The 16,626-nt window shown below is 44.7% G+C and overlaps 1 pseudogene; it reads right to left on the bottom strand.

The window, feature by feature from the left end:
- Nucleotides 1-415: 415 nt before the first annotated feature.
- On the bottom strand, nt 416-534 carry LOC120619885 (uncharacterized; annotated as a pseudogene).
- Nucleotides 535-16,626: the final 16,092 nt, after the last annotated feature.

The following is a 16,626-nucleotide window of genomic DNA, read 5'->3' on the forward strand; positions in this document are numbered from 1 at the left end:
TTTCACATAAAAATCAATTTATAGAACATTTTGTAGTTTTCGAAACTGTTGTTGATCTCTTGTCATTTTGCCTAGATATACCTCAGGTGAAGAGCTGAATTATATGCACCCGTAGTTATTTTTGAGATAACATTTGTTCTTCTAGGTCAACTCGTAGGCTTCTTGGTGGGGCAGTGAGAACTGGTAACAGCAGGTTTCCTTTATCGCCTTGGCCAGCAGGGAGCTCAGAAAAGCCTGCAGTCACTTAACAAGGGCGCATCCTGGCACATTGCTTTGTCCTAACAGCAGGATCATGATACTCTCATTTAATTTTTTAATTTTTAATTTTTAATTTTTTAGGCGAGGCAACCCTTGGTTGACCTCACAGATTGCAAGGACCTTGTCAGCTTACAATCCCTTATTTTTTTATTTTTTACACCTTCTGCACCTGGTCTTCCTAGGTGGTCTCCCATCCAAGTACTAACCAGGCCCGACCCGGCTTAGCTTCTGAGATCAGACAGGATCGGGCTTGTTCAGGGTAGCATGGCCGTAGACTACTCTCATTTAATTAATTTTGTCCTATTCCGTGTGTATATTCTCTTATTAACAACTTCAAATCCTTTTGAAAATTATATTTATGATATATATCAATGTTAACTGTGTATAGTGTATGGTTATGCGTGTGTGTACATGGACATGATACACATATGCATCCATGCATATATATACATACACATGCACATGCATTCGCACAGATCGTTCGTAAATCCACCCACCTACGTTTATGGAGCGTCTGCTGGTCGCCGGGCGCTGCTTGGTGCGATGAGACGTCTGAGCGTAAACCCGGTCTCGCTGTTCCTTGACTGGGCTCACCTTCCGAAGCGGCCCGACCCCAGTGGCGAGGTGACGCGCTTGCAGGGCGGGACTCTTGGAGTTTCTGTTTCTTGAACGCTGCCCTCTCCTGCATCTATCACCCGCTTCCGTCCTGGCTCCGCCCCTTCTCCGGTCCCTGGCCCCGCCCCTTCTCCGGTCCCTGGCCAGCATCATGAACTCGCACCTTGGTGGTGCCATCTGCTTTCCACCTGGAGTCTGTGCTTCGATTCTTCTTTCTACTTGTCTGGTTATTTTCCCTAGGACTTAGTTTGTATCCCTTCGGCTTCCTACCGCGGCCCCTCTGCCTTGACAATGATAGTGGCAGTTAATCCCGTGGCCGCTTACTCTAGTCCTTGCTCCGTAGGGGTTATCTCATTTAAACCCCGCAAAGGCTATGGGGTCGCACGATTACAGTCCCCACGTCACGAGTGAGAGCAGTGATGCTCAGGAGGCCGAACCGCTCACCTGAGACCGCGCCGGCTGCTCCGGGGCACTAGGACTCCACATTTGTGGTGTCACTTCTGACGTCGGACCTCCTGCTGCTGCTCGTCCGACCATGTGGCTTTCTGTCCCCTGATTCTCACCCCTGATTCTGAGCTTGTTCCTGTGCCTCTGCTGTATTTCCCTCCCAGGAAGGGGTCTCACCTGTCTGGTCTGTTCGGTGACTCCTGCAGGCACTCTGGGCGGATCTTCTCGGTGCTGGCGGGCAGGACGTGAGGCTGTTGGCAGGGCTGCGTTAATGGGCATACGTCATGGAGTCCCATGGAAGCGGGACCCCACCGGCAGTTCTGCGTTTCCATCCTGGGTACCAGATGTCTCTGGGGGCAGGGATGTCCGGGGGCAGGTTCAGAGGAGGGGACTGAGTGGGTTGACCGAGTCCTCGGTGGTGAAGAGGAGGAACAGATTCAGGCTTCAACGAGAGACGGCCGCCTCCCCAGGCTGCTTCCTTGTCCCTCCATGGGGACTGGGCTCCAGCCTGCCCGTGTTCTCCCCTGCCCTGCTCCTGCCGCGTTCCGTGGGAACCAGCACTGACAGCTGGGTCTTAAATGTTAGGTGCTTTCTGGTTGCAAGCAACAGAAGCCAACTCGAGCTGGTCTAAGAGTCCTGGGCACTTTGGTTCACGTGTTATTTCCTGATACACGGAGGCAGGCACTTAATGCGGGCTCCTTCCTACAGCTGCCCGCATCACGCTGAGCACAGAGGAGGCGTTCAGGAAACTCACGGGCACCGTCGTAGGTACTTGGGACCCACCAGGGAATAAAAGAGTCCCCTCTTGCCCAGAACCTACCTTCTTAAGCAGGAAGAGACAATCAATGACAAACATAATAAAAATGAAATGTTGGAGTATGTTAAAAAAAAGGTAAAATCAGAGCAGGGTAAGGGATGGAGAACACTGAGCGATGGGATTCTGGGAGGGGCAGACAGCAGCACGAGAGAGTGAAGCAGGATCACACCTTACAGAGAGGGGAGCAAAGGTATAAAGGGCTATGGGCATGGGCGGGAGCCAAGGGGCTATGGGGGGAGGAACATTCTAGAAGGGGCAGCCGAAGCACAGGCCCTGAGTCGGGAGAGTGCCTGGAGTGTTTGAGGAACAGCTAGGAAGCCGGGAGAGCTGGAGCTGGACGTTTCATTCTTCCTGGAGCGTGAAGAATTCTTCTCAGCGAGCACTGCTGCTCCGAGCAGCCTTGTCTTGCAGTTCTGAGAGGTCAGACCTAAAGCGAAAGGTGCATTTTTTAACTTGGACTCTTCTATTTTTCGAGGTGGGGGGGCCCATCATGGTTCTAGCCGTGTGTGTTCTGACGGATGATTTTTTCTTTTCTTTTCTTTTCTTTCTTTTTTTTTTTTTTTTTTTCGAAAGCCTAGCTTGGGGGAGCTGCTCCTGTTTGTAGATAAATTTCAAAAAACATCGTCTTCCAGATGCTGTGTCTCCACAGCACATTTTGGGTGGCTGACATTTAAAATCCTGGAAACGAAACCTCCAGTGTCTTGTATCTCTTTGGAAATGATGAATTTCAAATGAACTCGAGTTAATGTAGTGCTTGTGAAGGGTGCCAGACAAACCGTGTTCAAAACTGTAGACTCTCGACAAAACAGGTCCAGAAGGGCCACACTCAGCAGATGGCTCTGCCCTGCCAGCCTCGCAGCGGACCCAGACGTCACCTCTTAGCAGAGAAGGTGATTTCTGTTTACTTCCCCTTCACTGTGTCACCTGTGGGTGACCATGCTATTTCTAGCAAATTGTCTTACCTCATGCGAGTTGGTAATTGGACAACTAATCAGATTTTTATTTTAATTGGGATGTTCGGTGTCGGGCAGATGCATCCAGGGATACTCAGAAGATATGATCTGGACCTCCTATCTCATAACTGATTTTTGTTTGGCCATGTAAACGTGGCCCTTGAATAAATGTTAACTGTAGTCTAACGGTGATATTGATCAATAGTGATTTCAACTATTGACACATGGGGCTGGACCGTGCTTTGGGGTGGAGACTGGACTGTGAATTGTAGAGTATTTAACCACATCCCTGGGACTTTACCTACTAGATGCCAGTAGCACCTCCTCTGCTTGTAACAACCAAAAGGTCTCCAGACTTTACCAGATGTCTCCTGGGTGAGGACATTGCCGTAGACCATCAGGCGCCAATATCTGCGTGATAGTGATCAGCCCATGTCTTTAGAAGGTGGTTTCGCCAACACAGTACCTTCGATAAAATGAGCCGTGAGTTGGACAGGGCTTACGCTTTATATCAATGAAGACAGGAAACAAACAAACAAAAACCAAAAACAACGAAGACAGCAACACACACCTCTTTTCTTCTTGTTAAAGACTTAATTTATGCTCATTTTAGAAAACTTGGGAGCAAAACAAAATTATAAAATTAAACTGAAATTCATCTGTGTTCTCACCAGCAGTCAACAAACTACTATTAATATAGCTGGTCGTTTTCAGCACACATCCAGGCGAGTAGCAACAGGTATACCTTTGTGACAAAAATAAGACTGTGCTTTCTGAACTGTGTCCTAATAGTTCATCGCTGCATGTATCATAATCGTGTTCCTTGCTGTCGAGTATTCTTACCTGTGATTCTACGAGCCGCGTGGTGTTGCATCATGGAATGGAGCGGTCCCCTGTTATTGGCATTTAGGTCATTTCCAGTTTTTCTCTGTAAACACTGCTTTCTTTCTTTTTCATACTTAGAAACACTGACACAGACGGGGACATAGGATGTGGATTTGGGTCAGGGATGAGGAGGTGAATGGGAGGGTCGAGATGACAGTGACCTCGGGTGTTTAAGCTTTAGTCACCCGGGAGGGTGAAAATGGCTCCAGTGACCGAGATGGGATGGAGGAAAGACGATGAGTATTGTGGTGAGCACGGTAACTCCGACAGTGAGCTGTCGGACGACTGGGGATATCCGATGGCTAATTAGAAATGAGAGTCCAGGCTTCCCATACCCATGATCTTCCGCTAGGTGAGAGAGAAGTCTTTAGCATAACGCTGTCCAGCGGAAGTCTCATGCAAACCACGTGTGTCATTTTTAGATTTCTAGTAGCCACAGTGACAAGAAAAGGTAAAAGAAACTGGTAAAATTATTCTAACAATATCTTTTATTTAATGCACTGTATCCGGACTATTATTTCACTGTGTGACACCAGCCATATTTCGTGTGCTCAATAGCCATATGTAACTTGTGGCTATCGTATTGGACAAGGCAGCTTTGGGACATGACATCATAGCGGTGTTCACTTTGTCCCCTGGAGGATATTTGGCAATGCCTGGAGAAATTCAGATTGTCACAGTGGAGAAAGCGTGGCTGGAATCTACTGGAACGATGGGTTCAAACATCCTATAATGCATGGGGAAGCCCTCCGAGCAAGGAATGACCCAGCTCAGACTGTCTGTGGTGCTGAGGCTGCAGCTTTAGTGCCCATTTGTTGCCAAAGGGGCCGCGATGTTCACAGGTGTCAGGCACGTGTGAGCAACTCTGCGAGGATGACCTCACGGGACCCTCAGAGCAACCCTATGAGAGGGGCGTTATCACAGTCCTCGTCTTACTGATGAATTAACCGAGGTCTAGAGAAGTTAGGTGCATTCGTCCAAGGTCATGGAGCTAGGGTTCACATTCGGGCCATCTGACTCAAAAATAGAGTAGAGGCCAGATGGAAGGAAGCTTCAGCATCACAGCAAAGAGCCAAAGTTATCCGAAACGTTTAGTTAAGTTCGGTGCCGCATCTTTCAGTTTGTGGTGAATGAACACGCATACTGTATATCCATTTTATCTTTTTGAATGTTTTTATTATGCTTGTTTACCTTGTCACATCGTTACGGTCAGGTAGAAGGCCATCTAATCTCAAATGCTATTGATTGGCTCTGCAGCTTTGGGAAAGCTAGCTAACCACTCTGAATTCCAGGCATTTCCATCTGTAAAATGGGCACAGATGATGCCTGCCTCATAGGATTGACGTGGGGACTGGATGCATGAGAGTGTTTGAAAGCCGGTAGCACCTGTCTCCTGGCTACTTAACGAATCTAAGCCAGAACTGAGTTTAAAGCACGTCCTCGGTTTAAACTCTCTATCATCCGTAAAGGAAAAGGTCTGACGCCCGGTTTTAAAGGGCCAGAAGAATGTGCCCACCGCATCCTCTGGTAGCTTACAGTCCCGGGAACGAGATGCGGGTTAACAGATTAGCTTCTCGGAAATTTGAAAGCGGAGTAATTGCCAGAACTTTCCCGTGTGCCTGGTGCCTTGAAACATTTTAGGAGCCGTATAATTTCTGAGGCAGAATAAAGCTGAAGAGCCGTGGCATCCAACATAACACATTAAAAAAAAAAAAGTCTGAGCAAGGGCATTTGCAGTATGGAAGCGGAATGCTAATTGAAATCTGACTCTGCCAACGGGAGCCTTGGAGAGAGCCCAGTCAGGATTAGACTAATTAAGACATTTTTAAAATCGAACAGGTTGGACCGTCTTAAAGAAGAATCGAACCAAATGAAAACTATACGCTAAGGAATGTGACTCTGGACGTCTGAAGAAGCAAAGCAAACAAACATGAAAATAATTACGGTAAAGTCAAAGGAAAGAAGAAGAGATGCTGGCTCCGGGGGGCACGGGCAAAGCCAAACCGAACCATACCGGAGCGAAGCATCCTAATGCGTCTCTGACCTTGGCGGGCTGGTTTAGTTGCTGGGCAGAGATGTCATTCAAACCATCTAGGAAATAAACTGGTTTTCTTTTTTACTAGCTTACTTTTTATCTTGGATATTTTTTTTAGGGAACTTTCCCCAAATTTGCACGACTACACGCAAGACCAAAATATTTAAACAGAGCTCATTTTTAATATACAGAATTGTGGGATTTTAAAAATGTTTTCAGGCATCTTAATCTCTCGGCTTCATTTCTTTTGTTTCCGGCCGAGCCAGTCAGAAAGTCTTTATTTTAATGCGTTGCTAAATAAAGTAATAGTTCTACAAAAAGCAAAGATAAAATGCCTAATTTTAAGGTGGTGCTAAGTACCAAATTAACCTGACAGCCTATATTTAGTATAATGATTTATTTGCTCTTCCGGAAAGCTAACAATTTACAGTAAAATTTTGGATACAAAAGGTGAGGTTATACCAACTACAGAATATAATCAATAGTGTTACTCAGTACATCGAAGATTCTAGTCCCACCGAAAAATATTTTGACAAGACTTAAAACAGTTAAAACTCAATCGTATTTTATGTGTGCCGACTGCATCACAATAAATATTGTTGTGATTAGAAAACGTGTTACAGTCCAACAGCAAGTTTGCTCAAGCCTTAAATTATTTTTCATAATCTGTAAATAATGTTGACATTACTTTGGCATTACAATAAATATTAAGGCTATTTGGAAGTGAATTTGCTGGTTTCGATGCCTGCTTCATAAAACAAACTTATTTGTGTTCGTTTTGGCACATCAGATAAGAAAACAGCAGAGTCTTCTGCATTTGGCAAACCAGGCTGACACATTTCATATTATCATTGCATTTGTTTTGGGGTTCAAAAGTCATAGAATTAATATACTAATAAACTATCCTGTAGGGCTGTTTTTCAGAAGCACATTACCAACTGCTTTTTTAAATGACATAATAACGGAAGGCTTGTTCACAATAAATAGCGATTGATAATAAAACAGTTAACCAAATGGTTCCACCAGTCTCATTAACAACAAGTAATGCAACTTTAGAACAAGGGAGGAATAAACAAGGGAGAAAATAGAAGTTTTCAGTGTAATTTTTGCAAGCAAATGGATTGCGATTTGTGGGAAAGATATGGAAAATGAAATCTAGATGCTGGGGGTTGCAGGAAGGGTGTTTATACCGGCAGCGATGCTATTGTGTGTGTGTGTGTGTGTGTGTGTGTGTGTGTGCGTGTGCGCACGTGCATGCTAAATAGGAAGAAGAAAAGTTGTGGAGAAAGGAATTTCTAAAGTTTCCTTAGAAATCTGGTTTTCAATATTAAAAGAGCAGCTTGTGCTTCTGTCACATCTCCACTTGTCCGTAAGCCGATCGCATTCTCCACCCTCGTTTGGGTGAAACCATGTAAATTACAACGGTCACGTGTCCTGCATCTGGAGAAGAGGTTAAATCCTGGCGATGCTGCTCATCTTGGCCTTCAACTCTGGGCCACCGTGTCCTTTCTATACAACATGGACAGGTTGCTTAGGTCTAAAATTCGGGGCCAATCATTTCCATGGTTTCTCCTTTAATAAACTGAATATAGGTCCGTGCACTCAACAAAGTCAAATAAAGTGAGAAGACTTACTAATACGAGGATTTTTTTTTTTTTGAACCGTAGAAGAAAACAGGAGAAGCAAATACCTGTTTTTGAATGAACTCACGTGCAAAGTCGAGAGGCCATTTCTGAGATGCCGCCGTGCGGAAAGTTCACGATGCCCTGGTAGAGCATTCTGGAGGGTGGCCCACCTGTCAGGTGGTTGTGAAATGAATGGGAAAATGGAGGTCTGCAGCGTGATGCACAGAAGTGGGACACTCATCATGCCACCGTTGTCATCCTGTGTCACCTCACAAGTCACACTAGGGATTTGGGGGCACCTGTGGTCATTCGGTGAAACTTTAGCAAACGGTCACTGTCTACGAGGCTCTTGGCTTGGTGCTGAAACCAGTGTTTACTGCTTCACAGTCTGTACACTACTCTCTCCTTCTCATTTTAATCGTCTTCACCTCAAACATCACAATCCCTCTCTTGGCCTTACATGCCTGATCCGGTTCATTAGGAAGCCTTTCCTATTCTACCTGCCCAATAGAAATAGGTAGCAAATGTTGTACCTTCTAAGTGCTCGTGCTTCCCACCTGGGGTCTCTGTTAGCATCTCTCCAGTGCCGCGCTAGGAGGCGCCGCCCCGCCCCGCCCTGGCGTCTCTCTCCATCCCTTCTCCGCTTCACTCGGCTTCATGGCGCCTACCACCACCTGCCATTGCTGCCTACATGGATTTGTTTCTGTATTCATTGTCACTTGCCTCCTGCTAGAGTGCCAGCCCCAAGGGTACAGGCAGCTTGCCTGCCTGACGCACAGCAGGTGCTCCAAAATGTTTCTCGAGTACATCATCGGGCAGACTAGGAAGATACTAGTCCTAGGTTACCTGTGAAGAAACTCAGGTCCAGAGAGCCCGGCGGCTCACCTCACTGCCCCGAACACCCAGAGTCTGTCCCCTCTCTGGCCACCATTCAAATATGTATGTATATTCGGTATGGGTCAACCTGAAGTCCTAGGGCCAGTCGGTTCTCTTCTATTTCTTGACCCTCGCTGTTGGAAGTGACCTTGCGCGCAGACCTGATAATGTGGATCTTGGCTGCTGTTGATGAAGAGGTTGGAATGATTAACGACTGGTGGAGGGAGGGGTCCACAGAGTCCTCAGTGCGCAGTGACGCTTGTCGCGCCCGGCCACCATGCCTCCCTCTCCTCAGAGAGCTTCTGGATTCCCAGACCCCAGATTCAGACCTCGGTGGAGAAAGGGGAATGAGCAAGGAACGGAGGGCAGACACAAAGAGAAAGGGCTGAAATTAGGAGAAACGGTACTGGGAGAGGAGGCAGGAGATGGGAAGAGATAGAAGAGGCCCCGCTCAGACAGGCAGCGCCCGCGGAACCTCATGGCTCTGGAAAACGTGAGCGCTGGGAAGGTCTCAGGGGTCTGGCTCAGCGCTGTGCCTCGACGACGAGATGACTCTCTAATGCTTAGATTTTAAAATAACACGTGATTTTCTTATTGGAAACTAGAAAAAGTTTATAGGAGAATAAAAAAATTTATAAGACAGTATGTAGGAAAACTAAAATTACCTATAAACTCACTGCTCAGAGATAATTATTTGCATTCCGATGTGTTCCTTCTAAGCAGTTCTTTTGGCTATGTTTTTAGATAATATAATTTTCACATATGTATAGGCAGCTTTTTGTCCTGGTTTCTGCACTTAGTACGAAGTCATAGGAATTACCTTTCTCAGTACATGGTCATTAAAATGTAATTTTAATGATAGCATGAGACCCCTGGGTTGGGCGCGTCATAGTTTAATAAGCCACCTCTGAATATTTCGATGACTTCCCATCTCTCGTGATTATGTAAATGCTGAGGGGAGCGTTCCTGTGTGACACGTGCATCGTACGCTACCCCTGAGGTACAGATTTCCAGGAGCGGAATTCCTGAGTCAAAAGGTGTGGATAGTTCAAAACTCTCGGCACTACCGTTGAAGGGTTTGGAGCCTCAGTTGTCCCCTCCGCCCTCTTGACGAGGCTGCCGTGAGGATGGGATAGAGTGTCACTTCTCCGTGACAAGCACACCTCTGTGACAGGCCACCTTCAGAGCAGGGGCCGTCACCATTATTTCCACGCGCCTCGAAGGAGACCCTCCAACTAGTGAAAATCTGGAAAACTTTTCTCCCCGTTTTTAAGAAGATTTATGCTCTGCTGGAAACGGTGGTACAAGAGACAATTTCAAAAGGATTTTCATCTGCTTTGGGAAATAAAATCTGAACACGAATTTTAGAAACTGCTGTAAATTTCGCTAAGCCTCAGTGTTTTCCTTAGAAGTCTGGGACATATGGTTCGTCTCCCGGTGTTACTACTAACAAAGTCCCGAAAATATTAACTATTTCATTTTTCGGAGGCTAGTGTAAAATTATCCTTTATTTTCTTTCTCGCCTCCCGCACTTTGGTTTTAACAAAAAACGAGACATTCCTATTATAAGTAATTACAGCCCTTCTGTGAGAGTCTTTCAGAGCCATAAAATTAGCTATTGTACTAAATAATTAGCACATGCCATTCAGAATATCCTAAAAATTATACGCAACATCAAGCAGGAACTATACACTGACACTCGGCCACATTCTCTACAAAACTGCTCAATGAAAATTAGGTGTTGGCAACAGGTGCCTCGAAAACAATTTATTAATCGTAAAAAAAAAAAAAGAAAAACCAACAAAAAAACCACGAAGCATTTGAATGACGGCATGTAAAAGCATTTGCAAGTTTGGAATTGTCTGAACTCTGACTTCTTAAACACAGTCTTGCCTGCTTGCACACTAATTGTATCCTTGAAGATAATTCCACCAGTGACTTTCTCAGCAGCTGATGAAAAACTCATGCACAACCCGCTGGGTCTCCCCCAAGCATGAGGAGGAGATAGACCAATGAGGACCTGGGACCCCCAAAAGGTCACTAACCCCAGTGCAGAGAGGCTGCCACTGAAAAAGCCTCAATATCATGCTTTGTTCCTTCGGTCACTGAGGATCAGATGTACGTTAATTTTTTAATGCTTACTCAAATCTGTCTGTTCGAAGGGTTTAATGGCTTTGCAGTTGGGTAAGGACCTCGGTGATTTTACAAATTTGAGATGGAGAGTCCAACTTGTATTATTTCATAATGTAGTGATTACTTCCAGGTCCTCTGACTAGGGGAACATGGCTTATTGAGACCATGTGTTTTAGAAGTCTGCTACTGACTATCGCTTCATAATTTTAACTATTTGGAATAATTTAGCTCAAATCAGGGAAGAGTCTGACTTCTAGAATGTGTTTTTACAAATTAGGTTAGTATTGTTTTGGTGACCAGGTAGAAATGGATACCAAACTGATATTTAGGCTTGCTACAGGTTTGTTGAGGGTTAGACAGTTATATGTTAAAAATAGATATGAGGATGCAGAAGATTAAAAATTAAAAAAATTAATATTAACTCCCCCCCAAATAAGCTGATATGCTATATTAATATCAGACAAAATAGACTTAGCAGAGTTAAAAGATGGTCATTTCATACAAAAAAACCTTCAAGAGTGATATAATATTTTTAGATGCATTTTTAAAATATAAAATATATAACATATCTAAGACTTAAAACATAAAGGAAAACTTTATAGCTCTACAAGAAGAAATCGACAAATCCACAGACACCCCCTCCACCCTTCATTATTTATTGAAGAGGAAAATAGAAAATGCATGATAACCGACAAGTGGGATCTGATGGACGTATTCAGAACTGGGTACCATTTTGTGCCCAAGTGCAAGAACACACGTTGTTTTCAAGCACGTGGAGTAGTTTCAGAATTTGCCATTTGCTCACCACTGATTCTCAAGTGCAGCAATGTGCCGGCATCACCCAGGCTGGTTTCCAAGCAGGTAGTGTCAGGCGTTCCGATATGACTATCCGATATGATGGAGCCTGTCCGGGCACCCGCACTCGGTCTGGACCAAGAGCCACAGTTCTGGTCTAAAGCAATTTTGACTGGTTTCAAAGGACGGCACCCGTGGGGCCACCATCTCTGCTCAGAATGCAGTGACTTGAGAAAGTGATGACAGAAATATAACTTGAAAAGGCCACATATTTTTAATTTTAAGATTGTACTTCTAAACAATTTATGGTGAAAAAATGAAAATGATAAACTATTTAGAACTGTTGGATAACAAAGGTATATATATATCTCGGGATGTATGGAATGAAGCTAACGCCGTAAAAAAGGGACATAGAGTTAGATTAGAAAAGAAAAAGACTGAAAATGAGAAATTAATTTAAGAACAGAGAAAAGAATAGCAGACTAAACCCAAGGAAACTAGCAGGAAGAACACAAGTCAGAGAAGAAATTAATGCAATAGAAAATAAACAATAAGAGAGCACAAACAAAGCCAATAGTTGATTTCTCTGAGATTAATAAAATCGACAAAACTTTTTATAAGTTAATTGAGAAAAATAGAGAAAGCACAAATACATGATTTTAGAAATAAAAAGATGATGCAGAGATTAAATTGATGAGGCTATGACGAATAAACCATGTATGCCAATAAATTTCAAGTCTTTCATCGAATGAATAAAATACCAGGGAAAAACATAACATTGTAACTGACTCGGGAGGAAACGGTTCTGGAACCATTAAGGAAATTGAATCAGTGGTTAAAAATCTTTTCACAAAGTAAGCAGGAGAACCAGATGCTTTGGGAGGGGAGTTCTATCAAGTATTCCAGAACCGACGATTTTATCTTAAACAAACCCTTACAGAGAATGACAAGGAAGGAACGATCCTCGACTCATTTTGTGAAACTCTCCTCACCTTGATGCCCAAAACAGAGCAGGAGCAACAGAAAAGAAAACATTCCAGCTCAGCCTCACTCATGAACACAGATGCAAAAATCCTGGAGAAAATTTAGTAGCAAAAGAAAGCCAACAACATATAAAACATACAACACAGAGTGAAGGAATTGGGTTAACTCCAGGAATGCAAGATTGGTCTTTCAATGGAAATGTCAATCAATGGACTTCACCGCACACCAAATAAAGGAGAAAACCCACGTGATAATCTTAATAGATGCAGATAACATGTTTAGTACAATTTTCTGTCTCTTCCTCAGAAATAAAAAAAAATATTCTCACCAAATTTGAACCAAAGAGAACTTTCTTAATTTGATAAGGAACATCTTAAAAAAAAAAAACCCTACAGGAAGCATCATGCTTAATGGTTAAATGTCGAAAGCCATCTCTTTAAGTCTAGAACAAGGAGACGAGTGAGTACCCATAGTAACCATTGCAGTCAGCCTTGTGCTGAAGGTGTTATCAGTGCGAAGGAAAAGAAATGCTGGATAAAGACTGAAAACAAAGAAATAAAAGTCTCCTTACTTGGAGATGTCGACATACGAAATTCCAAAGAATCCACAAATGAATCGTGAGAATTAATTAGAAGTTGGTAAGATCGATAGAATCAAACCCGACATACAAAAGTCAGTGGCATTGTCTTAATAAAACCTCTTAGGAAATGTAGACAAAAATCTATATATAATAAAACATTTACAGCATTTCAAAGAGTCGATTTGATAAAATATGGATAAGCCCCTTATGGAGGAAATTCTAAAACTTCACTGAAAGAAATGGAAATGACCTAAAGATATATTTTTGGAGAGGAAGACTCAATATTGTAAGGATGTGATTCTCCGAGCTGATGTATAGATTCAAGGAATTTCCGATCTAGATGTCAGGGAGATTTTTTTTTTTTTTTTAAGACAACAACCTGATTCTAAAAGGTAGATGGAAGAGGAAAGGGCCAAGAAGAATCAACACACTTTGGAAGAAGAAAATAAAATGGGGAAGCTTGATTTTACAGACAGAAAAACTTACTTGACATAAAAAACAAACAAACAAACAAACAAGGTGTCGATGCAGAGAAAGACAGATAGACCAGTAGAAGAGAATAGAGAACCTAAAAGTTTACTCACACACACAAGTACACACATACTTGATTTATGATAGGGCAGGCATTGAGAAACAAGTATAGAAATGATCAGATTTGGCAATTTGTGACAACTGGCTATCTCTGTGAAAAAAACACGGGTCTCTACTTTATCCCACATACAAAAATTCAGTTCCAAGAGGATCTAGGATTTAAATGGCAGAACATAAAACTCACAGGAGAATATCTCCCTGACCTTTCAATGGAGTTTCCTTAAACAAGATACAAGACATAAGGCAAAAGATAAAAAGCTCAAGACAAAGTTGGAGGATAATGTGGATATACTTGAATAAAGATTAAAATCACAAATAGCTACCAGGGACTTCGGTCCTGCTCGCGTGGGTGTAAACTGGTGTGAGCAGCCCGGTGTTCCAATACAGCTGATTTTTTTCATAATTCATGCTCTAGCACTTCCATGCCTACCTGTGTACTCCAGTGAGCTGCCCAATGGAACTTTCTGTGATGATGGGAACGTTCTAGATTCTCTTCTCCAGGAAGTTAGCCTCTAGCCACATATGGCTCCTGATCACTTAAAATGTGGCTGGCATAACCAGGAAAGTGAATTTTAAATTTTATCCAATTTTCATTCATTTAAATTTACGTAACCACTCAGATGGATGGTTACATAATGTGGCTGCAAAGCGACCTTTTCTCGCGTGTGTCATTTCACCCACGGAAAATGGTGCCATTGGGAGAAGTTCTTTCAAGTGGCCACCGGGAGGTATGAACGAGGATGTCCATGGATCATAGGATGGGTGGGCAGCTGTGGCGTATCCACACGGGGGGCACCATGGGGTGACTTGGAGCGAACCCCAGCACGTCACCTATATGAATAAACCTCCGAAACTCAGTTAAAAGAGGAACTCATTCCGTTTATATAGAGATTTTTAACAAGCGAAATATCAGTCTTTTGTTTGGGGTCGCAAATCCAGCAGGTAAAACCGTAAGAAAACAACAAAAACAACAAGAACAGTAAGTATACAGTTGTATACAAAACAGTAAGTATACAAAATTTAGGGTAGTAGGAACCTCTCTGGGGAAAAAGGAGGTTTAGGTTGGTGGGGATGGGGTGCCTGCTATATTTTTGTTTTGGGAAGTGGCACACAGCTATTTCATTAGTAGTAAGTAGCAGTTAATTAAACTGTGCATGTACATCAGACACTCTTTGGTCTTCAGATTTCTGAACTAAAGAAGAATAGGAAGAACCGTCCTTCAGTTTGTTAAGCATCTTCTCCAATATGTTCATTAAGTAATTATGTTAATACGATCTGAAGGCAAGTGTCAGCCCAGCTGAAACCGGTTGCTCCTAAACGAATCCAATCAATGTGCATATGGGCAGCCAGCCCTCTTCCAAGTGGTAGGGCTGTGCTCTGACGAGGTCCCCGCTCGAGGTTCGTTCTCATGGCCGAGAATGGAGCGCACGTGAAACTCTGCGCATGGCGTCAGCCGTGATGGTGGCTGAGGAGGGAGAGACCGGAGCGGGTCTCCGGCAGCGTACGGCTTCGGGTAGGGTTGATCGGGAACAGCTTTTCCGGAAAGCTGAGAATTAGCAGCTGTCCAAAGAGAAACGAGGTTCCCGGATGTGAGTGCCACAGGGCCCCACACGCAGGGCGCAAGGCCGAGCGCGCCTGGGCTGCTGAAGGGAGCGCAGGAGGCCAGAGCAGCTGGAGCACAGGCGAGGTTCCCGAGCCCTCCGCCGGGTTCCAGCAGGGGATGTGTTTTCTGGGTGGAGCGTGGACGGCCGGGCGAGGTGGCGGAGGGAGGCGATGGGGGCCTGGCCGAGAGGCGACGTGGGACCGATCTCAAAGTGACAGCGAGTGGAGTCCGATCCGCCCACTCGTCCTGTGTTGTGCAACTCTTAATCCTGCTTGTATAGCATGGGGAGAATCCGTGTAGGAGACCCAGTGAGAGAAGACAGAAGACCAAGGCCAGCCCGCCAGCCCCCCAGCCCCCCGGACCCCGCACGCGCTCCTCCTCATGGCGCATCCGCAGCCCAAGGGGGCCTTCCAGACGCGGAGCTGAGCTGCGCCGCCTCCCTCGAAGCTCCCGCTGACCTCTAAAGCGCCCCCGCCAGTGCTTGCCAAAGCCGCGGGGCCAGCGTGCTGGTGCCTGCAGCTGCCCCCCCAACGCCCACCCCCACGCCCAGCCTGGGGTATCCCTCCCGCGGTCTGAATAGGCTGTTACATCTCGGCCTGTATTCTGCGGGGAGCGACTGAGTAGTTTCTTAAGGGAATTGGCGATAAAGTCCACTAAGGTGAATTCAAGAAGTAAAATAATGTGGTTACGCGTCAGCACATACTAAGAACCTAACACCAGTTTTGCTTTTATTAGAAGAGATTTTACAGTTCGATTATATACTTGCCTACCAGCTCCCAGGCAATTTGTTGTCGATTTTCAAATCGGCCCCCTCCAGTGACTGGAAGCTCACTCTCTGTCTTCTGAGGAAACAGTTTTACTGGGAGAAAGGGCTTCCTGACCTTGAAGCCACCTGTGCGTCTTCGTAGGCTGCATCTGTGCTCCCATTTGGACCTCCGGGATTAGGGAGCATGACTCTCTTCTAAGGAGTCACGTCTGAGTTTCCGTTCGGACATAGCAGCTTTGTCTTGGCTTCCCAGTTTGGACCCACCCAAAGAATTTTTAAAACTTGAAGTCATTGATATTTTTAAAAAATATCACCTGGATTTCTGGCCTGCAAAGACCCCAGAGCCAGGTAGCAAAGGGCCCTGCCTGGATGAGGCAGGCCCCCTCCAGCGACAGATTTCATTATACTGGTCCACTTACCCACCTGCTCTGGGAATCGGTTCGGTCTAAGATCTTAATCCACGATCTCTGTCAGATCTTCCCTCACGGAAAGACGGTTGTTATACTCACAACACTGCTCTTTCTTAGTGTAACATCTCCGTCACCTATACTCACAACACTGCTCTTTCTTAGTGTAACATCTCCGTCACCTCATTACCTGCTCTCTCTTCCTTGCTGCAGGGGCAATAAGCCCACAGACCCCTTTTCTTTTCATGCGATTTAT

The sequence above is a fragment of the Pteropus medius genome, unplaced genomic scaffold, assembly GCF_902729225.1.
Source record: "Pteropus medius unplaced genomic scaffold, Ma_sr-lr_union100, whole genome shotgun sequence".
Taxonomy (NCBI): domain Eukaryota; kingdom Metazoa; phylum Chordata; class Mammalia; order Chiroptera; family Pteropodidae; genus Pteropus; species Pteropus medius.